This window comes from Hippocampus bargibanti, linkage group LG13, assembly GCF_051943395.1.
Source record: "Hippocampus bargibanti isolate YZ-2025 linkage group LG13, ASM5194339v1, whole genome shotgun sequence".
NCBI lineage: Eukaryota > Metazoa > Chordata > Actinopteri > Syngnathiformes > Syngnathidae > Hippocampus > Hippocampus bargibanti.
The window spans coordinates 6575175-6598422 of NC_142746.1; the positions used below are offsets into that span (position 1 = coordinate 6575175).

Genomic DNA, 23248 nt, shown 5'->3' on the forward strand with positions numbered 1-23248 from the left:
CACTTGCTGTACCCTCTTTGTGACATGAAGCAGTTCTACATGAAAGAGAAGAGATCAAAGCATCCTTTTCAGCAGTGGATCAGGGATGTCAAGGTGGAATGTGCACGTCTACTACAAGCTAAATGTTGAAAGCAAACACAAAGCTGTAGCATCCATTGACGAAAATTGATTGTCTCACATCTCCTGTCTCATATAAATCCGCTTCAATTCCAAGCCGCAGCAGTTCCACATATGCATCGCCGCTATGTGCTGACCCTCCTTTCTTCTTATCGTGGGCTCCTCAAGCCGTGCTCCAGCCGCAGATTGTTCAACAGCACCGGCCGTTCCGCTGAACAAAGTAGGGCTGTGAAGATGCTGCCCATTGGATAATAATAATAATAATAATAATAATAATAATAATAATAATAAATAATAATAATTAATATTATTATTATTATTATTATTATTATTGCAAATTTCCCCATTGTGGGACAACCAAAGGTTTTCTGTTTCTGATTATTATTATTATTATTATTATTATTATTATTATTATTATTATTATTATTATTATTATTATTATTATAAAATGAATGTCTTAAAAAGACGGCCCAGGTCGTGCTAAACATGCACAATGCAATATTTCCTTTGATCGGGTTCACAATTATAAATACAATGTAGCTAACTAACTCTCTTGAAATTGTGAAATCTCCCCTCACTGGGGGGGATTTTCTTTTTAAAAGTTTCAGTTGGGCGGTCTGCCTCGTGTCAAGGCAAATGGAAATGAAAAAGTAACAAGTTTCCACATGATAGGGCTGCCTTGGAGAAAAGGACATCCAACAAGGACACAGGTATACAATCAGTCCCACTTTTTTTCCATAAAGCGAAAGGTCACGTGTGGACTGTATTTACCGACCACACTCCCTCGAAATGGCTGCTTCTCTAATGAATTTGCAGTTGTTTGTTCACCATCGTATCTGTGTGAAATGTCGACTTTTGACTGGTGCTTTTTGTGCGCTCAAACGCCAAATATCCTCTGCTTAATGGTGATTGAAATAGGGATGCTGCCTGTCTTGGAAACCACTTAATGTCAGCATGTCAGAGGTATCAGGGGGGAACTAAGTCCAAAACTACTGGACTGTCAAATCATAAACGCCGTGGGGAACAGATTTCTTAGGGATCTGCAGACGACGAAAAGAATCAGTAGAGGTTTTGACAGGGATTTCATTTGGCATGGCACATGTCTCCAAATTAATCCCATGACAAAATTATGGTTTTCTTTTATCCCCCATAGTCCCATTTCGTGGGCTTCAATGTTGCAGATCTCAGGGAGGGACCGGTGATCAAAATTAACGAGCAACAGAAAGAGGTGAGCAGGCGTCACTTTTATTTGATTTCATGGACAGGTTTGCTCCATTGGTTGAATTGTTTCATGCCGAGCATCTAATTGTCATGGTTTGCAAGGTGGTGATGGCGGTAGCGGATCCCAAAAAGCAGGCAGGAGGGAGCAGGGGGTTGTGTTTGACAAATTGTATTAAAATAAAGTCAGCAGGAACAAAGTCTAAAACATCAAAATCATCTGAAAAGCACAATGGAAGCACAATGCACAATGCATACAGTTGCATACAGCATACAATGACCCAACGCCGAAAGGTCGTGCCGGGAGTCATTTTGACTGCCACTGATTAGAACGACCAGCACCTGCGAGTCTGCCAGATCATGACACAAATGAAACATACTCTCACTCGCACCATTGCAAATTAAAACATGTTAAATGTGTGCTTGTATTTCTTATTAATATATATATTTTTTTTTAGTTCCAAAAAATTAATGAGTTCCAATCTGAAGACAAACAGAGAGTGACATAATTAGACTGTCCCTTTAGTCCACAAAATAAATGAACACAGAAAGAAACAAATCAAGAGCAATTCAGAGAAAGCAGTAACATTTTGCCCAGAGTTGGTGGACAGCCTCACCTCTTCATCAGTTAATCACAGGGCAAATATAAACTCAAGATGATTTTTTTTGTTTCACAAAGTGGGGGAAAAAATCCAGAGTTTGCGAATTTAGTCATTTCAGATCCAAAACAAATATTTTTTTCTACAAAAAGTCCCAATTGTTAGTATCCACTATCCACGCTCATGTTGTCTGCGGTTAATGCACAGATGCATACATTTGCCTAAGTCACTTCCCCATCATAAAGTCAACACCTTGTGCAGAGGGAGGCAAGGCAAGCAGACCACAATGTGGAAAGAGTGACAAATAGAAGGTTGAGAAAAAGATAGAGTTTGGATTTTTGCCTTTATTAGTCTCTTAGTGGAGAAATTTACATTTCACAGCAGCAGAGCGATGCAGTAATGTTGACTCCCCTGATTGTTTTTCCTCATTAACCAAACAGCATCCTGTTCAACTTATGCCATCACTCCATGTACATGTATATGGATCTTTGTTTCCACGCCCCTTCTTCCGCAGTTGAAATTCAAAACAAGGCTAATTTCAGTGTATTGACCCAAAATCCTGAGGCAGACAGTGATTCATGCTGTTCCTATTGTATTGTAGCTTGTGTGTGATTGTGTGCCCAAGTATGTTTATGTTTTCCTTGAGTGTTTGTCTGGTGATCCCTTCAGATTAAGCGCTCTTTTTCACTGGCATTGAACTTGACCCTGTGCAACCTCTCCATAATGAGTGGATTGAAAACATCTCACTTTGGAATGCTGTGTGAGGAAGAGGGAGACCAAAGTTGCCCTCACTCCCTGAACATGGACATAAATGTGTGTGTGTGTGTGTGTGTGTGTGTGTGTGTGTGTGTGTGTGTGTGTGTGTGTGTGTGTGTGTGTGTGTGTGTGTGTGTGTGTGTGTGTGTGTGTGTTGTGTGTGTGCGTGTGTGTGTGCGCGTGCATGTGTGTGTGTGTGTGTGTGTGTGTGTGTGTGTGTGTGTGTGTGTTTGTATGACTAGTCTTGTGAGGACCACTAACATTTTATACCATACGTAGTGAGGACATTTTTGACAAGTGAGGACCTTTTGGCCGGTACTCACAAGTGTTTCATTCTAAAGGCTTCTAGAGGGTCTATATATGCATCTGTTAAAGTTTCAGAAAGATCCTCACAAATTCACCCAAAATGATTTTTTGGTGTGTATTTTCATTTCACCTGGATACACACACTTTTTACTCACTGTGTGTTGATGTGTGTGTGGGGGGGAGCGGGGTTAATGAGAGGAAATAGTTCATACCAGAAAAAGTAAAATGATATTTGAATCAAATTCACGACAGGGGTGAGGACTTTGAATGTACCCATTCAGAAACCTCACTCCTGCTGTTATTTCAGTTTCAAGTCCACTTTTTATTTCTTTGTTTTTCAAGAAGTTCAAGTGGGAAATGGGGTGACATTTAGTGTTCAAATGTAACACTAGTTCTTTTCTAAGCTTATCAGCAACGGTGGCCCTCACGCCTTATCTGAATTTTATCCGGACCTAACAAAACTATTGAAACAGGAATGTGTGTGTGTGTGTGTGTGTGTGTGTGTGTGTGTGTGTGTGTGTGTGTGTGTGTGTGTGTGTGTGTGTGTGTGTGTGTGTGTGTGTGTTGTGGTTGTTAGGGCATGAGGGAGGGGAGTCAATCTATTTTGAAAAGATAAAGGCTGGATGTCATCCCCTGTTATCGTCCGCCACGAAATACAAAGCACACACAGAGATGAATGCATAACAACACACAAAAATAGGTGTTATGAACTGTATTGTTGACGAACAATTACAATATTTCATATTACTAAAGAATCGGAAAGCATAGAAAAATAAATACTTAATATGACTATTCTGTGAATTAACCTGCAGAGGAAAATATTGAGCACATCCTATCCTCATTCGGGTTGCAGATGGGCTGGAGCCAAACCACTTATAGGGCATCGGAGGGTGGGAACCCCTGAACTGGTTGTGGTACCGCTACTTACGAACATCTCTTCATAAAAAATAAAAAAAAATCAAGTTGCAATACATCTCAACAGAAAAATTGCTTCTTGTTCAGAAATAAATTTCAAGGTACAAAATGTAAAAATACACTATGGCTGCCTGCGTGTGTCTCCGGGTTTCCTGAATAAATCCTCCTCTCACCCCCATTTCAGCTCGGTCCTCTACCAGATGCCAGGAAGCTTGAGGGTTCTGCGCAGCATCCGTGCTGTTCACAGCACTGCACTTTTCTGGACCGAGATATCCAATGTTGCTCCCGGGATCTATTGCAACCACTCGTCTAGTTTGGGGGGGTCACTGCGCCGAGTGCTCCGACCACCACAGGCACGACTGTCACCTTTACCTTCCAGGCTCTCTCCAGCTCCTCTCTGAGCCCTTGGTATTTCTCGAGTTTCACATGTTCCTTCTTTCTGATGTTTCCATCACTCGGGACCGCTTCATCCACGACAACGGCTTTGCTTTGCCCTTTATCTACGACCACGATATATGGTTGTTTGGCCATTACGATCTTGTCAGTCTGTATCTGGAAGTCCCACAGGATCTTTGCTCGTCATTCTCTACTACCTTGGGAGGTGTTTCCCCTTTTGACCTTGGGGTTTCCAGCCCATACTCTGCACAGATGTTTCGGTAGATTGTGCCAGCCACCTGGTTATGGCACTCCTGCCAGCATCTTACACCCTGCAGTTATGTGTTTGATTGTCTCAGGTGCCTTTTTGCACAACCTACACACACACACACACACATATATATATATATATATATATATATATATATATATATATATATATATATATATATATATATATATATATATATATGTGTGTGTGTGTGTGTGTGTGTGTATACCGCACCGCACAGTGACGTGCGGTTCGTGGCTGGTGAGGCACTGATGTCATCACAATCAGATTTACAAACATATGAAGTCCACAGAGTAGCTTATTCACCATTTGATTGGCAAGAGTTAACATATTTTGTTTAAAATGTCATGTCCGTATTCTTTATCTACTGTATACAAATTGTAGCATAGAAAAAAAAAGAGTAAAAAAAAACCTTTTTAACATGTTACCTTTACTTATGAATGAACTATGAAACTATGAAAGTCTATGTCTGAATGGAGATCACTGCCAGTGAAGAAAGTCGTCCTTGATCAGTCCTGTTCCGACTGTATGTTTTCAGTCTTTTCAGTGCTGAAAATGACTTGGCCAAAAAGCTGAGAAGCTGTCAAGGAGATTGACATTCATCACTCACCGTTTGTGAGCTATACAATCCGGTGTTGGTCTTCCTTTATTATCTCCTGCTTCGATTGAAAGTCCAGTTTAGAAAATTATTTCAATTTAGATATATAATCTTCGATTCTGAAAATAAGGCCAAGCAACATGAAAAAAATTACTGGATGGTTGCACTTTACTTGCTAACTGTTTACTGTAGATTGCTGTCACTAATTCTATTATTAAGCAGCCGAGGAGTCGCAAGAAGAATCTGTAACAGCAATGCGGTCTCACTGCAGAGCAAGCCAGCCAGCACAGTTAGCATAGTGATTGCTCAATCCATGGTGAGGCTCAGCCGGCTGGTGCCTCACCGCTCATCTCTTCTTAATATCTGAACGGTAAATGTGAAAATTCAGCGATTTTGAAAAAAAAATCCAAAAATGGTCAAGTTAAATGGAAAAGAATGTTAAGGTACAAATCACAAAATAAATATAACTGTTTAATTCATTTTGTCATTTGGCTGCTGGCAAGCTCATCGCTGGACAGTTTACCTACCAGCCCAGCATCGGTGTGGAGGCTGTCATCATCTACATCCTCCGTTGCTGCACCTGGAGAATGCTGAGAGCACGGTGAGGATCACATTCTTCGATTTCTCCAGTGCCTTCAACACCATCTAGCCAAATATACTGGGGGACAAACTGCGGCATGCCGGAGTGGACCATAACCTCACATCCTGGATTACAGATTACCTCACAAACAGGCCACAGTACGTGAGGGTAAAGAACTGTGAGTCGGACAGGCTTCTCTATAGCACCGGAGCGCCGCAGGGGACAGTCCTGGCTCCATTCCTGTTCACCCTCAACACCTCGGACTTCAACTACAACTCCCCAACCTGCCACCTTCAGAAGTTCTCTGACGACTCAGCTATTGTCGGCCTCATTACAGAAGGAGACGAGAGGGAGTACAGGGGACTAACAAAGGACTTTGTGGACTGGTGCCAGCAGAATCACCTCCAGATCAACACCGGGAAAACCAAGGAGCTGGTGGTGGACTTCTGCAGGAAACAATCCTCACCTGCACCGTTGAACATCCAGGGTTCGGACATTGAGAGGGTGACCTCCTACAAGTACCTGGGTGTTACTCTCAACAATAAACTGGACTGGACTACAAACACGGATGCCCTAATCAAAAAGGGACAGAGTTGCCACTTCGTACTCAGGTAACTGAGGTCTTTTGGAGTTCAGGGGTCACTCCTAAAGACTGTCTATGACTCTGTGGTGGCTTCAGCCATCCACTATGGAATTGTCTTCTGGTCAGGCAGCATCACCACCCGGGACAGGAAAAGACTGGAGCGCCTTGTCAAGAGGGCCAGTTCTGTCCTGGGCTGCTCGCTGGACTCTCTGGAGGAGGTGGGCAACAGACAGATGCTAGCTAAACTAAAAGCGATGATTGACAGCCCCTCCCACCCCCTCCTGACCACTTTGACAGCATTGGGTAGCTCCTTCAGCCAGATACTTTTACACCCGCGCTGCAAGAAGGAGAGGTACCGGCGCTCGTTCCTACCGACTGCTGTCAGGCTTTGCAATTCTCAATGATCACATGTGAAAAAAAGACTGGACACTTGTATATATGGGTTGATGCGATATATCAATGTGCCTTTCTTGATACTTGCACTATGTACAGTTTTTTTATGAAACGGTTTTGCGCATTTACATTTGCACAGTGTACAATTGATTTTTTTATTTTGTTATGCTTACAATATATTGTTTTCTATCCTTTCACCCCCCCCACCCCATCCCCTTTCAATTGCTGCTGTGGACTGCAAATCTCCCCATTGTGGGATGAATAAAGGTTTTCTGATTCTGATTCTCATTCTGATTGTGATTCTGATTCTGATTCTGATATTTTCATGATGACAGGTGAGGCACAGCCTCACCTGCCGACTGATATCTGATAAACATATCTAGAAACCGTGTATTTAAATTATAACATTGTGATCATTAAGTTTCTGAGATGTTTTTCTTATTTGTGTTCGATAAAAAAGAATGTGATAAAACATCGAAATGGCAATAATGGTGATTGTACGTGTGTGTGGGCAAACATGTCGGGTGGACCTGGCAGAGTATGACGTTGAGCTGTGTTTGATCTTAATCCTGATCTAGCTGTCACCATCCATCACACAAACAACACACAGGCACACACACACAACATCTCCTATCAAAGGGAGGGGTTAGTGACAACCTTCTGAGGATAAGGCTCATGAATAATATGGACTGGTCCATAGAAGGCGGTATACACACACACACACACACACACACACACACACACACACACACACACACACACACACACACACACACACACACACACACACACATACACACACACAAACACACGCACACCCACACGCACACACACACACACAAACACACTCACACTTCCCATATAACCGCACTCCAGTGCTATCCCTCACCATCCTCTTCCTGCAGTTGCCATGTTTATGCATCATACCCTGTTTCATATGTATTGACCGCATTGTTCCCTCTGTCGTCACGGGAACTGATGACAGGCTGCATCAAGAATGATGGTACTCCTTCAGTTTATTGTGCTGTTGGTGTGTGAATACAAAAACATTCTTGCTTACAGAAACAAGCCAGTTACACGTTTGTTTCTTTCACGCATGCTTACATATGAACTAAGGGAGGGATGTTACTTATGTTTCCTTTTGGGAATTAATATCAGAAGCAGCGTGACGGAGACGATGTGAGAAAAAACATGTCAAATATAGAGTGATCAATTAACCGACTCAATGGGAGAATGAAGAAAGGTGAATAGTACATATCTAAAATTGCAGGTCTCTGTTTATTTAGAAAAAAAAAAGAAAACTTGCAGTGGAACTTGACGACTGTATATTTATACAGCATTTTAAAGCAATCACCCTTGTATGCAAAATGCCATTCATGCAATAAAAAATGGTCACATAACAAAAAACAATAACACGATGGATTTATGACAAAGCCTATTTTTTGCAGCAGGATCCAAACGTTTCCGTTTGAAGGCCGCATACTGAAAAAATGGTAGGATCAATGAGCCTCTTTTAAATTATTCAAGTTTTGAACACACACAAAAATCATTCAAGTAAGCAATTATATATTGTTTTTATTGTCTCGTTAATTTCATTATCTTTCAGTTAAACATGCTAAACAAGTTCAGCCATCAGGTTCACATTCAATTGAGAATCACATTTTCTTACAGAGGGCTGCAGTTTTTACAGACCATTGTGCACACTCATTTGTGAGAAATGTGGCTTTGTTCTTAAGTCTTTGAGGCAACATGCATACTTGAAGGTGAATGTTAGTCCTCTTGATTTAATAAGATGTGTAAAAAAATGAAACATATAAAACAAAAACGTATCCGCTATTCAACATACTTGAAGAAATTAACCGAATAGTGTGGAGGAATGTGATTTATATTTCATCCAGTCGCCCTCAAAACACAGAGTATGACATAGCTTGCATTAATATAGTGTCTCAGCTACTTGAGGCCTGAATCTAAATTGAAAAAATTGTGTCCACATGATGCGGCATCAGCACTATAAAAGCAGAAATGATATTTTAACTCATGGAAGCAGCACTTCAATCACCCAGCTGCCACATTGCCTGCCTGCGTGCAGATTTGACATCACATCACATGCAGCTGATGCAAGAATCTGATTAATTGCCTCCATGTGCATTTTCAAAAAGCGACTCACGTTGATGCAAATGTGTTATCAAAGTATATTTATTTTTCTTGTCTGTGATACCACACCCCGAAAAACATGGAATGTACATTGAATTTATTCTTCAAATTTGTTTCTGTGTTCAAAATTTGTTTTGCATAAATGCATCAATCACTCATGAATGACATCATAGTAGATGTCAAACTTGGGCTGTTTAATTTCATTATTTTCACATTTTGCTTGTACAGATGAGTGTAATACTAGGACGAGCAACACAGTTTGTGTGAAACATTCCCTTAAGTGAGTCTGATTGCAGCAAATATAAATGAACCAAAGGAAAGGTAGTCAAAACAGGGCAACACATCAAAATTTAAATCACCGGCTTGATGGAAGCACAGATTTTGATGGAATTTAATTTTGGGCTTCCTTATTTTCTTTCTCGTAAACGTAAACATTGATTAAAAGTCACCATTACCTTATTTGCAAATAAATGTCTTCATCCTTTCCTGACAGATGCTTAAATATGAGAACTTAAGCAGAAAAAAACATTCGCCCTTTATTGTTCCCACAACATATTCTCTTACTTACCTCGATGTTCTCTTGTTTTCACTTTCTCTGTGTCACCTTCTCATAGCAATCAAGAGTGGATGATGGAAGTGGATGATGGAAGTCAAACTTTTTCCCCATTAAACCTGAGTACATTCAGACCAGAGTAGATTGCTGAAAACCTTCTCTTTAGGTTTCAACACCAGTCCTTTTTCTGGTACCGGTATGTGGTACTACAACCCAGTGACAGCTGTTAGGTAATGTGACAAGTATCAAGCAAATAATACAATAATATATCAGTTGTGCAGTTGGTGCAAAACAGGTGTAATTATTGCACCATTTTAAAGTGACCAGGAGCAGTATTTAAAGAAAAAAAATGTGTGCAACTGTACAAATGCTCTTTAGCACTTTAAAATGTATGGTGCTGTGGAATAGAGATCAGTGACAATGGTTCAAGGAAGGACAGATCTGGAGATACAGTACTGTTTGGAGATCTCATCTGGAGATTGCATTACTGTTATACAGGACTCTGCAAATTTGCAAAGAGCCACCATACATGAAGATTTTGTTTATGGAATTAGTGGCTTGAGGGAAGAAGCTCTTTGAATGCCTGCTGAATTTGGTGCGAATAGCGCTTGCCTCAGGGGAATTGCAAGAATAGGTGGTGGGTAGAGTGCGGGGAGGTTCTGGTGACAGGCTTAGAGTCATTAAATTTCAATATTGCTGTTTTCTTCGGAACTGAGAACGCGGGAAATTGTTTGAAACAGGATGGGACCCCATACAGCTTTGGCCTCTGATCCATCCATCCATCCATCCATCCATCCATCCATCCATCCATCCATCCATCCATCCATCCATCCATCCATCTTCTGCCGCTTATTCGGGGTCGGGTCGGGGGGCAGCAGCTTCAGTAGGGAAGCCCAGACTTCCCTCTCCCCAGCCACTTCCTCTAGCTCGTCCTGGTGGATCCCGAGGCGTTCCCAGGCCAGCTGGGAGACACCCCATCCATCAAATCCAATGCGATTCAAATTTAGCATAGGAGGGATTGTACATTTCCCTTCCAGGTACGTAAGTCAGCACTTTTCTATCCTCTGAATGAACCCAGGAGTGGATGACTGTACATGAACATTCATACTGTGAAGATAAATTGCATTACACGTGTAGCTGGCTGGCTTGGAGGTAAAGTATTTATTCATCTATTTATGTATTTTTGTATGTATGTATGTATGTATGTATGTATGTATGTATGTATGTATGTATGTATGTATTTATTTATTTATTTATTTATTTATTTATTTATTTAGTATCTCTCACCGTTTTAACACTGCTACTCACAAACGATGGTGGAATATGTCTATATAAAAGGTGTCAACGTTTTTTTTTTCTTCTGCGGGCCACATACGGTTTCTTCTTGGGGGGCATTATGAATTTGGGAAAGCCATGAATGTTGAATGTCTAATCCCCTCCACATATTACATACTGGTGTACAACAAATTAATAAATAACAAGTTACCGTGCACGTGTGTATAACGCACACCCCTAATTTTCAATTTAAAATTGGTATAAAATGGTGTTTCACTTTTTCTCGGCTGTCAGTATATCAATTAAAATATTAAGAACACTGAATCGAAACTCTGGATATTGGTAATTGTGCAAAACAGCTATGCTTTACTCAAGTTATAAGTGCCTTGCACGCTGTGTCCGAGAGGACAGTAATTTAATCTGTGCTGTATGTCATGCATATTAGCACATTTGACAATAAAGCTGACTTTGACGTTTCAGTGTGGGTGAGGCTAGGAAAGGAAATGAAGCGTAGCTAAAGCAATGGTAATCAACAATTAAAAAAACGAAAAAGAAATGCGCGTGATCCGGGTCTTTCCGAGAATCGAAACTTAACCTTAACAACAGCGACTATGAAGAATAGCCATGGAAATGCTGCCTCCTCCTGGAAAGAATTTAGGCATTAAATATGAATGATATTTTTTCCCCAGGCCTCGTTTATAACGTGCAACCTTTGAGTTCTTTTTTAGGTAGAACATTTTGCACGTTATACTCGAATAAATACGGTATGTGGTGGGCCATATTTGGCCCTCGGACTTTGACTTTGACACCTTTGGTTTATATAATAAGCATTTCTGGTGTTTATGATGGACTTTATTCTAACTTTTGTTGAGAACACATCGTTAGATCTGATATTGTGTTACAGTCAGCCATGTTCTGTTCTTTCCATTGTTGTCAATATTCGCTTGCAGATGCTTGCAAGATATTCACGTATACTTTTTTGTCAATAGGCAAGTGAGAACATGTTAAAATTGTCCTTGCAACAAGAACGGTTGGCAAACATCTGGGGACAATTTCATGAAGATTTGCGACCTTGATCGAAGAATGACGAGAATGCAACGTACTGAAAATTGATAGCTATAAGTACAGTACATAGCAAAGCACAGCCATTTACACACATTTGTTTGATTCCTTCCACAATCTAAACTATTTTCTGTGGACGAAAATCATAAAATATAAATTCACTCATGGTAAATTGAATAATTAAAATATCAATGATCAACATTTGAGTCTGTGACAGAATCTTCACACCTTGCGTGAGTAATGCCTATTTATGGAGATACTCATAAGCAAGACATCAAATTGACTTTACTTTCCATCCATGTGATAAACCCATCATACATACATTTTTCCTCAGATTAACTTTGAAACGTGTGTTTAAAATGCATGCATTTATCGAGTAAGTCATCAATTTCTGCTAAGTGGCACTCCCAATAATAATTAAATCAAGTGTATTGTAACGGTGAGAAATCTAGCAATTGAAGAGAACTCTTAAACAGTCATCAAAAGCAATATATGTTTTAAAAGCGAGTGATTTCATCACATGGTTATGTACTATACTATGTAATTTTAAAAATGGAAGAGGTGTAAACAACTATGACACAATTTTACTATTTTTTTCTAATTAAATTAATAGCCTTGTTGAATGAAAGTGGAGTTGTTCTGTATATGGCTGTGTTTCTTACTCTCTGTCTGAGTGATTTTTTTTTCACCCCCCAAAATCTTTTGCCACTTCAGCCACTCCTTTTCTCTGCAAGTGTACAACCCAGCAGTAATTCTTTGTTTATCAACTCTTTATTAAGGCCCCTCGCATCATCATTTACAATGCAAGCATCTGCTCATTTTCGAGCCCAAGCATGGGGCAAATTGCTTTTATAGGGAAAAAACAGCTAGTGAGAGAACACACATGGACACCGTCAGCAACAACTGTGCACAAATCAAGAAATCAAGCCATGTACGATTTACAGTGGTCGTTAACTCTCCTGGCAGTAATACACACAAGCATACAAACAATTCACCAGTACCAACCGAAATAGATGATTATCTGGCCAACATCAACACACTCACGGTGTGTCCCAAATCCAATAAAGGAGCTTTTTCTAATTTGATGCATTTTAGTTTTCCAGCAAGTTGATGCTCCAATGTGAAAAAGAAACACTTTCTTAGTGTGGCTCACTCGGACTCAGCCACCAATGAAAAGCGAGATCAGTAGGAAGAAGAAAATAGCAAGACAGCCAGCAGTTGTTTTCATGTCGGATACATTAACATTCAAGATAAGGACAAGTTACTTTCATAACTTTGCTGCATTGAAATGTAAATTTCTCCACTGCGAGACTAATAAAGGCAAATCCAATTCAATCCAATCCAAGTTAGTGAACTGAACTTGTGAGGAAGCTGTAGCTATGACGAAATGAAAATGTGTTCCCATTTTCATCCTATGGGATGGGAAGGTTACCATATGCATTTTGTATCACTGGTTCTATGACTAAAATGGAATTTTCTATTTAGTATTAATAGTTTTTAAATGTTTTCCCATTTGTTTATTTTATGGTAAGGACATGTGCACAGATATATATACAAATCCACCGATCCAGCCATCTTCAACACTGTTTATCCTGGGCGCAGGTAGGTTTTGGAGCTTATCCCTGTTGGCTTCGGATGTAAAGCAGTCCACATCCTAAATTAGCCAATCATAGGGCACATGGATTGGATTGGATTGGATATGCCTTTACCCCCAAATGACAAATGACAAATGGTCATTCACAGCCACATGCATATTGTCACGTGTGCGAACAAATCCCACCCTATCTGTCGCGTGCACCACTATACCATATACTGTATGTCCATCCATCCATCCATCCATCCATCCATCCATCCATCCATCCATCCATCCATCCATCCATCCATCCATCCATCCATCCATTTTCCTATTCGCTATATCCTCCAAGAGGTTTTGAGATGCTTGAGCCTATCCAAGCTATTTTCGGTCTGTACGACAACTACAAATTAAACTAATTGCCAGCCAATATTAGGGCACACAGAGATTAACATGTTTTTGGAATGTGGGAGGACACATGCACACTCAACACTATGAGGTCGACACACACTAGACCAACGGGCCACCCGATACCCTACAGTTCATGTAAATAATTTAATATTGAAATGAATGAAAGATTATTCAACTGACCTTGCTGTGGCCCTTAATTGCATATTTATTGTTGCTGCTTGGCAGCAAAGGGTTCCATTTCTGTGGCTCCCTGGTCTTTATCAGATATTCCCTCATGCATCATTGTTATCTAATGGTGGGGTGGCAACTAAAATAAAAATGTCTGTAAATGTTCACAAGATAAACTGTAGTCTGAGGCCTTGCATTTTAAGCACAATGGCTTATTAGCCTATCCTTTCTTTGCAACTCTAGTTTTGTTTTTTTCAAGTAAATGTGCATGGTCAGTAACACATTTTAGACCTTCAGTGCCATATGCCCTTCAGCATTATCATTGTATACCGATGAAGGTGCCTTCACTACTATGTTAACGTAATATTGTAATTTATTTCAATGTACGCTAAGTTATATTTAATGTATGTACTTGTTTAAGTCTTGATTGTCAAGGATTGGACAATCATTTCTGTGTGTGCATATAGAAATATTACTGTACACTGTCGTAAGCTTGACATGTATAATGTATAAGCTATCATTTAAGGCTATGCTTTCATGACTAGTGCACGCCTACCGCAGAGCATTATCCATATTTTCATCAGCCGATTAGCTGCCCGATCAATGGAATCAACTGCACTTTTAATTTCCTTTTTAGAGGAGGTCTTTGATATTCCAAAAGCAGGAATCAGCTCGCTGGAGCCAACACAGCTTCGAAGGACCTGCAAGCAGACCTTCATGGGTTGATGATGTGAAGTTAACCACACTTGTAGCTCCCTTCCATGCCGATTGTGCTGTCCATGAGTGACTTCCCCTCCAAAAAATACAAATAAAAATAAAGCTGTGGCATGGACAGAAGTGCTTTAAAAATATAATTAAGGCAATGCAGTGAAATGATCCATATAATTTTGCAGAGTTGAAACGGTTTTGCCACAGGTCATTTGGCATGATTGCTGAATGACCGTAAGGTTGTGATGACATATATTTATCCATCCATCCATCCATCCATTTTTCATCCATCCATTTTTATCCATCCATCTCAGCTGTCTTCGGGCACGAGGCGGGGGACACCCTGAATTGGTTGCAGGGTGCACAAAGGGTACACAAAGACAAACAACAGTCACTCTCACACTCACACCTAGGGACAATTTGGAGTCTTCAATCTGCCTGCCATGCATGTTTTAGGAATGTGGGAGGAAACCGGACGACCCGGAGAAAACCCACGCGGGCCCGGGGAGAACATGCAAACTCCACACATTGAGGCCGGACCGGGACGCGAACCGGCGACTTTTGCACTGTGAAGCCGGTGTGCTAACCACTTGACTACCGGGCCGCCCGTAGTCAATACTTAATATATAAAAACAAAAATATCCCGCCTGCTCTCATTTTTCCTGTGCTATGTTGGCAATGCTTTGCTTGCTGATTTGCAATTGCCTTTGAGGTCCACATTTTAAATATCCACCATTGCATTTTTTTTTTCAGATATGATCAAATCATATTTGATGTGCTCGATCTGCCTCCTTACCTTTCGACACCATTTTGGTGGATGCAATCCTGAATGCAGCCACTTTGTAGACCAGCTTGCACCTCTGTTTGCATGTGTGACCTCTTTGTAAATCGAGCTGTGTTTGTCTTAATCATTCCGTGTTCTGATGGCGGCAAAAAATATCTGACATTTCTATTAACGCATGGAGACAAACATACATCTTGCCATGTTGTTGTTATACTGTCCTCAATCAAGTCATCGAGTACAAGCACACTTACACACACACACACACACACACACACACACACACACACACACACACACGCAAACACACACATCACACACACACAAACACGCACATGCTCGCGCACACACACGTGCACACACATATGTGCACACACACGCACACACACACACACACACACACACACACACACACACACACACACACACACACACACACACACACACACACACACACACACACACAGAGCGGTCACCGACATGTAAGGAAACAAATAAGTAATGCCACCTTATATTATACAGCCACAGACACAACACAGTAAAGTCTCAACAGTAAGTCACCTCTCTTTCATTGACATTTCAGACACCATCTTGTACTTCATCATGTAACATAGAAGCCAGCCCCAGTATAATGTCGCAATATAGTGCCCAAATAAACCTGCATCAGATTTACTGTGCATCAATAAAGTATTTTGACCTCTCAGGTGATATATACTGTGAGCTTTAGTTACGACACGCCTGCATCATATTCATAAAAGCAATCTTTGAATGGTGTGTGTTTTCACATTGAGGCTTACCTTTACACCGGGAGGCTCTTTGTTGTGGATATTACTTTTGAGACTCCATCTGTTGTGTGAACCAGATTTTCCAGGTACCAGCGCGATCTCCACATTTCTATATGATAAGTTTAAAAGAAAATGGTTTAGAAATTCAAAACAATGAAAATATATAAATCATTGCAACATAACATGAGAAATAATTCTCTCTTGCAAGGATATACATATATTGATCTGGTGTGGGAACAGTAACCTAAATTATATATCTACCTATCTATCTATCTATCTATCTATCTATCTATCTATCTATCTATCTATCTATCTATCTATCTATCTATCTATCTATCTATCTATCTATCTATCTATCTATCTATCTATCTATCTATCTATCTATCTATCTATCTATCTATCTATCTATCTATCTATCTATCGTAACAGATGTGTAATTGATGTTATTCTATGTTCCCATCCAGCCAAATACTACAAAGTTGAGAACCGTTTTAAAATGCAATCGGCATGAGAATTGTCAGGGCGTCCAGATTTGCACTCTCCAAATGTAGACTCAGAATCAGAGTCGGAAAAACATTGTCTCACAATGGGGACATTTGCAGTCCACAGCAGCAATTTGAAAGGGGCTGGGAGGGGGAGGGGGGGTGAAATCATAAAAAAAATAGATAACCTAAGCATAGTAAAAATGTCAGAAGACTGAGATGTCTACCGCAAATTATCAGATAGTGATCAAAACATTTATTTGCAGAAAAAGGCTGACAACTTGTGACATTGGTACAAGAAACAATGATAAAATGAGAGGAACAATACGTTCTTGCCAAAGGCAAAAAGAATATACATGGAAATCCTTTGTATCATAAGAAAAACAGAGCCTAAAACATGTATGGGAAAAATCATGAATAAAAGTATAATTATAAATTATCGCTGCATAAATTACTTGAGGCTCAGGTTGATTCCGGAATGGCAAGCTATCTTGGAACCGTGCCACCCCTGTAATAGCTCCCAGGAGAGCACCCAGCCGGAACCAAAATCTTCCTTAAATCTTAGCGCTATTTTGCATCTTGGCACCACCGTGATGCAAAAGTCTGTTGGGCAGCATTAACTTCGTTCGTAACGTAAATTTGTGACCGCAGAGCCCTGCTGTCACATCATTTGTCCTTGGCTGCTCAATGCATTCAAAACTTTATCAGAGTCTATTCAAGTGCTTGGTTGAAAAATTCTGTTACAGTGGGCACAGAAAAAAGATGTATAAAAAATAAACAGCAAAAATGGTGCTTTGCACATTAAGACGCTGGTAGGAAAGACTACGCGAAAATGAGAAAAACCAAAAACACTAGCAGAAGGCAAGTGGAAAATACAAACAAAAAGTGGCTCAATTTCAACAAATGGCAAAATGATACAATTCCCAAAATATCAAAACGTGAGTAGTATTAAGCACAGCCTAATAACTCGGATTGGATTGGATTGGATGTACCTTTATTCGTCTTGCAGTGGAGAAATTTACATTTCATAGCAGCAAAGTTATGAAAGGAAGAGGAAAGGAAAGAAAGAAGTAGAAAAAATACAGGAGCTGCTGGAAAGGCAGCCACTCTCGCGGCGCCATCTAAGTAAAAAAAATACAACAACTAAATAGCAAATAACATGACAACACAAAGACACTGAGAGTCATTCATTCTTCAGCACTGGCTGTACCCTCTTTGTGACATGAAGCAGTTCTAGATGAAAGAGGAGAGGATCAAACCCTCCTTTTCAGCAGTGGATCAGGGACGCCATGGTGGAATGTGCACGTCTACTACAAGCTAAATGTTGAAAGCAAACACGCAGCTGTAGCGTCCATGAACAAAAATAGATTGTCTCACATCTCCTGTCCCACATAAATCTGCTTCAATTCTTAACTTAACTTCGAAACAAAATGTAGAGAAATAAAAAAAAAGGACTGAGGAACAAAAATACAGATACATATTGAGAATGTCATTTGAACAATGAGCAAGTTGATTTATCCGAGAGTCACTCAGTTGTCTACTGAGTTGTACTTAAATAGTTCAGGAATGACCAGATCACCTTTGCCACCTGCTGGAGACTAAACATAATAGAATCATAACACCTGCTAGCCACAACCATCTGCATGCTGATGTAAACAACTCGCATTATACTGTATATTTGACGCCTATGCATGTTTTGTGGTTCTGACAATGGCATTCTTTATTGCACAATGACAGTCCAGACTCTGGGGAGTGCCCTCATATGTCTTTGTCACAGACAAAGGAGAGAAGAGTCCTGGGAAACCAAGAATGGCTGCTGAGGCAAGACCAACACACATTAACGCTATACATAATTCAAAGACACTGTATGTCACCATTTGGAAAAGGTAGTTAAACATTTTTTTAGAGCAGGGTCCTCCTATAAATGTATTCAAAAAACATGAAACGAGGTTCCATCCATTGCCTTCTTAACATACGGACATACACTGGAATTGTCCGAGCGGTAAACTTACAATCAACTGCATTTAATGGTCCCAGAACACGATCGCTGAGTTTTTCTACCGCATGACCAATTTTAAGATGCCAGTTCGAACATTTCACCCATTTTTTTCAACAGTGTATCCTACATGACTGACAACACAGATGGCAAAGTACTGTAGACTTGATTAAAAAAAAAGTGTTCCCTTGTCAAAATTTGGTCAAAGTATCCACAAACTATTTCAGCATTAGTGTATGTTTATGTTTGTGTGTGCATGTATGTGTGTATGTGTGTGTGTTCCCTTTTTATGTCAATTAATGCTTTCCACTATCTTTATGACTGCTTTATTTCCTGTATATGATAGTTGTCCATGTTAAGCGCTTTGTTACACATTCAGCTGTTGTTAAAGTGCTATATAAATCATTATGTATGTATGTATGTATGTGTATAATGCAGAGATTAAAATGCACAGTCTTGAAATGTTTTTCTTTTCATCGTGTCACACTTTAGAAGCACCACTAAATTCATCAAATTAGCTGTGTAACAGTTAACTGACACACAGAGATTGATGTAAACATTGCAGGATTTTCCAAATTGGAGTTCAATAATCTATTTAGCATTTTCATTTTTTTTCAAAGCAACATCTTGATTAAAACATGTACAGTCCTTCAACCCGTACATTTACGTCAAGAACTTGAATATTCTGATTGAACCGTTGATACTATATGACACTCATATGGATTGGAATGTAATGTGCCAACCTTGTGAATCTGAAGAAAATTCCATTAAGATTTAGCCTTTTGAATTCCAACTAAGCTGTTTTTAATGGAGCAATTCCATTCTACATGGTCATTTGGATTCATTGTAATTGGAATACTAAGCCGGTCACTGACTGATTGATTTTAAAAGTGAATGTGTGTTTTTGTTGTCTTTTATGGAAAACGTTACTGTACTTCTCTGGTCAACTTGTGCAAAACTTTCATTTTTTAAATAAAGTTCATGATGCAGGTACATTAGATACAGTACCTAGAGTATGTAGGTAACTTGATAATGATTTACTAGGTCGTCCCTTAAGCGGTGCTTGCAAGTGTATCAAACTTAATTGTATGAAATAGTCTATTGTTAAAATAGGTTAAAAATATATGACATTGTGTGCTTTTTTGGTGAACGGCAGTGTTATGCAAACTAAACGGCAGTGTTATGTAAACTAAATAATCAAGGTCTATGTGAATGTCCAATGCCATCTGAAATGACGATACATATTTTTTTGTCTCCTGGATGCCTTCCATTACATCTGAGCCATTCATCTGACTTGAGGCAAGCCAGACATACATGTCACCCAACTTTCTCACTATCATACGTTGAATTATATTTAGATACTTTATAGACTTTAAAAACAAACCATTACAATCCCAGCATTGCTTTGAAGCGGTTTTTGACCTAGATGCAATGGAATTTTGTCATAGGAGGTAATCAGAAATTTGGCTCTCTTGCATGCCAGTGGAAAAGGCAATATATTCATCCAGGCATTAGCATTAGAAAGGAAGAAATGGTAGAAGTGAGAGGAGAGATTGTTTGGCTGCCATCTTAACTGAGTATGCCTCGCCAAGCCCGGCCTGGAGAAAATATAAACCCCTGAGAATAAGGCGCATTTTGACTGGTGGCCAGTTAGCGGATAAGCTATGGAGAGGTGTGCATGTATGCATGAATATTTATACACGTGTGACTGAGCATGCCTCCCATTTAACTGGCCAATCGTTTGATGTGTTGCCAGTCCAAGAGAGTGTATCTATATACTATATCCCATGAATGTAGATGTATTTGTATCCAAATCTGAAAAGGAAGCCCATTCCCACACCAACCTTTCCATTTGTTTCCAAATGTCATTAGTCAAACAGCAAGCGGCACAACACTGTTTTTCACTCAGCACATATGTGAAGGGTGACTCTGTATTAGTACGTAAGAGAAGCTGTGATACTGTACATGCACCAGATAGAAATCCTCCTAGCAAAAAGAAAGAGACCGAAAAACATGTATTCAGATAGCAGGTTAAATCGGCCATTGGATGCCTTTTTCCTGAATACGTAAAGTAAATAAATGAACATCAGTGAGAAATAAATCAGGAGGAATTAATCAGCCCCTTTCCACAGTCTGATGAATGCCTTCCATGGAGCTTGGATGCCCTCTTCTGGCTCTTTCTGGCTCTTTCTGACTCTTTCTTGTGTTTCAGACCCAACAAGCATTGACGTGATGGAAGGACTTCTGTCCTTTTTCTTCGGTCAGGGGCGTTCCTTCAGTGACGTCACATACGGACTCGTCACCAATTCAAAAACAAGACTTCCGGAATATTCAGCACGAGTCTTAAAACGTAAAATATAGCTATATGCGGTGGAATTTTTGTAAAATACGCTCAGTACAAGTCATTTGAAGCCATTTTACAAATTATGTACACAACTTGTCCGCAGACGTCGGTTGTCCTTTAATATTAGTTTTCACCGCAAAGCATAATTAGTGCTAGCATTTATTTTGATAATAATTCATACTTTGCATAATTGTCCTTGTTTAAAACAATAATTTGTAAACGCTATTCTGTAATTTTCTTCCAACCCTTCGCCTCCTAAATGTATGCAATTAAAGTTGTTTTATTCATTTGTTTATTTATGTATGTATTTATTTTCTGGGGGTGTCTCACATCCCATCAAATATTGACAAAGATTACAAGAACATTGGGTCCACTTGTATTGAACATGAAACACCAAATGCCCAACGATGAAGGTGCACATACCAAGACTGCAGTTATTTCACACTGCAAATGAGAAAATAAATTAGGGTCATGTTGATACAGGGTAAACCATGGCAGAAATATATATTTTTTTTTTAATCAAAACTACAATCATTGTCATTTGAAAAAATGGGATAATCCCAAAACACACACCAGAGTACACAATGTCTGTCTAAACAATATCTTCTCATTAAGTGATGTGTCATGAAACTGTCCACTGCAATGACCGAATCAAATCATACGGTATTCATTAGAAAGACGTTTCTTCTTGTCATTTGGTGCAATTGCTACATAAACAGACCAATCATAACCACAGTCAACAGAAGTGTCGCTGGAGGGGCCACCTCGGACAGAGAACATAATGGTGTGTAATCAAACCGTATTCATATTACAGGCACATACACTGATCCACTATGATCAGCCACACGCCACAGATAGGGAGCGAGGATCAATGATCTTAATGGAAAGTGACAGAAAACAATACCAGGTGGTCAATCAGCATTCCAAGAGGTTGAAATGTTACCGTGGGAACTCTGCAAGACACTGTTGTCTTCATTTGTCCTACATTGTATATTAGCTCAGAATAGTTGCAACATTAAAAAGCCATCGCACAACACCCAAAATGTATGCCTTACAGTGAACTCAGATCATTTGAATATCAATGTGACCCAATAATGCAGTTTCTCTCCAAAATGCTGCTAATTCTGTGTGTGTGTGTGTGTGCGCGCGCGCATGCGCGTGTGTGTATGTGTGTGTGTGTGTGTGTGTGTGTGTGTGTGTGTGTGTGTGTGTGTGTGTGTGTGTGTGTGTGTGTGTGTGTGTGTGTGTGTTTGTGTGTAGAGGGGCGTAGCTGATCCAGTAACATTGTAACAATACTATTTAAATATATTAAATTGTCTGGTGTTGGTAAAACATATTATGTAATGTAATATATTACACTGTAATGTAATATATTACATTGTCTGACGTTGGAAAAACATGCATCTAACATTGCTATTAGTTGGCAGCCTTCAGGGTGAAACATTGAGAAAATCACGTAATTCATTTTTTTGAAATAATGACAATAACGGCAAATATTGATTGTTTATTTTTAATTAAAGTATTCTGAATTGTACATTATTTAATTGGATATTCATGTTCATCTTTTTCAGCATTCACATTTTATGAACTGTTTATGGATAGATAGTTTTGTTTTGCATTATTATTTTATAATTACATTAAAATATTTTATTATTAGATTATTTTTTGGCCCTCACTAGGTGATGCTCATGCATATTCTCTATATATCTGTTTCCACCAGAGTCCATTTTCCTCCCACATTTCAAAAGCGTGCCTGTTAGGTTGACTGGACATGCTAAATTGTCCTTTGGTGTGACTGTGAATCTGTATTGTTGTTTGTTTTGGTAAGTGGCCAGCAAAATGAAATCATACGTGTCAACTTGCATTCCTTTCATCACCTTGCTGCTGTGAAATGTAAATTTCTTCACTCTGAGACTAATAAAGGCAAATCCCAGCCAATCCAATCATTGCTAAAAATACTACCGAACAGTCAATTTTTAAGTGTAATAATTAAGGTTGATATTTTGCAGGAATTTCTTTAGACACACTTGAACAATGATCAAAAAAACTATTATAGTAGACTTGACTGTTTTTCAAACTAGAAATCCATTCAGTTGTTATGCACAAGTACTAAAACCATGAGACGATTAAACATTTTGGTTGTTTCACTGTCATAAGAGGGAAGATGTGTCACATGATTAAAATGTGTTTGATACTCCTGCCATGAAGGATGCTGACAATTCAG

At 39.5% G+C, this 23248-nt stretch overlaps 1 long non-coding RNA gene across 1 annotated transcript in view; it reads right to left on the reverse strand.

The window, feature by feature from the left end:
* The window catches only part of LOC148889145 (uncharacterized), a 192654-nt gene that overhangs the window by 44768 nt on the left and 124638 nt on the right, over positions 1-23248 (reverse strand). The window contains exon 2 of the long non-coding RNA XR_016116942.1: positions 16215-16311. This is a non-coding gene — a long non-coding RNA (uncharacterized LOC148889145). The remainder of the gene's footprint in view (positions 1-16214; positions 16312-23248) is intronic.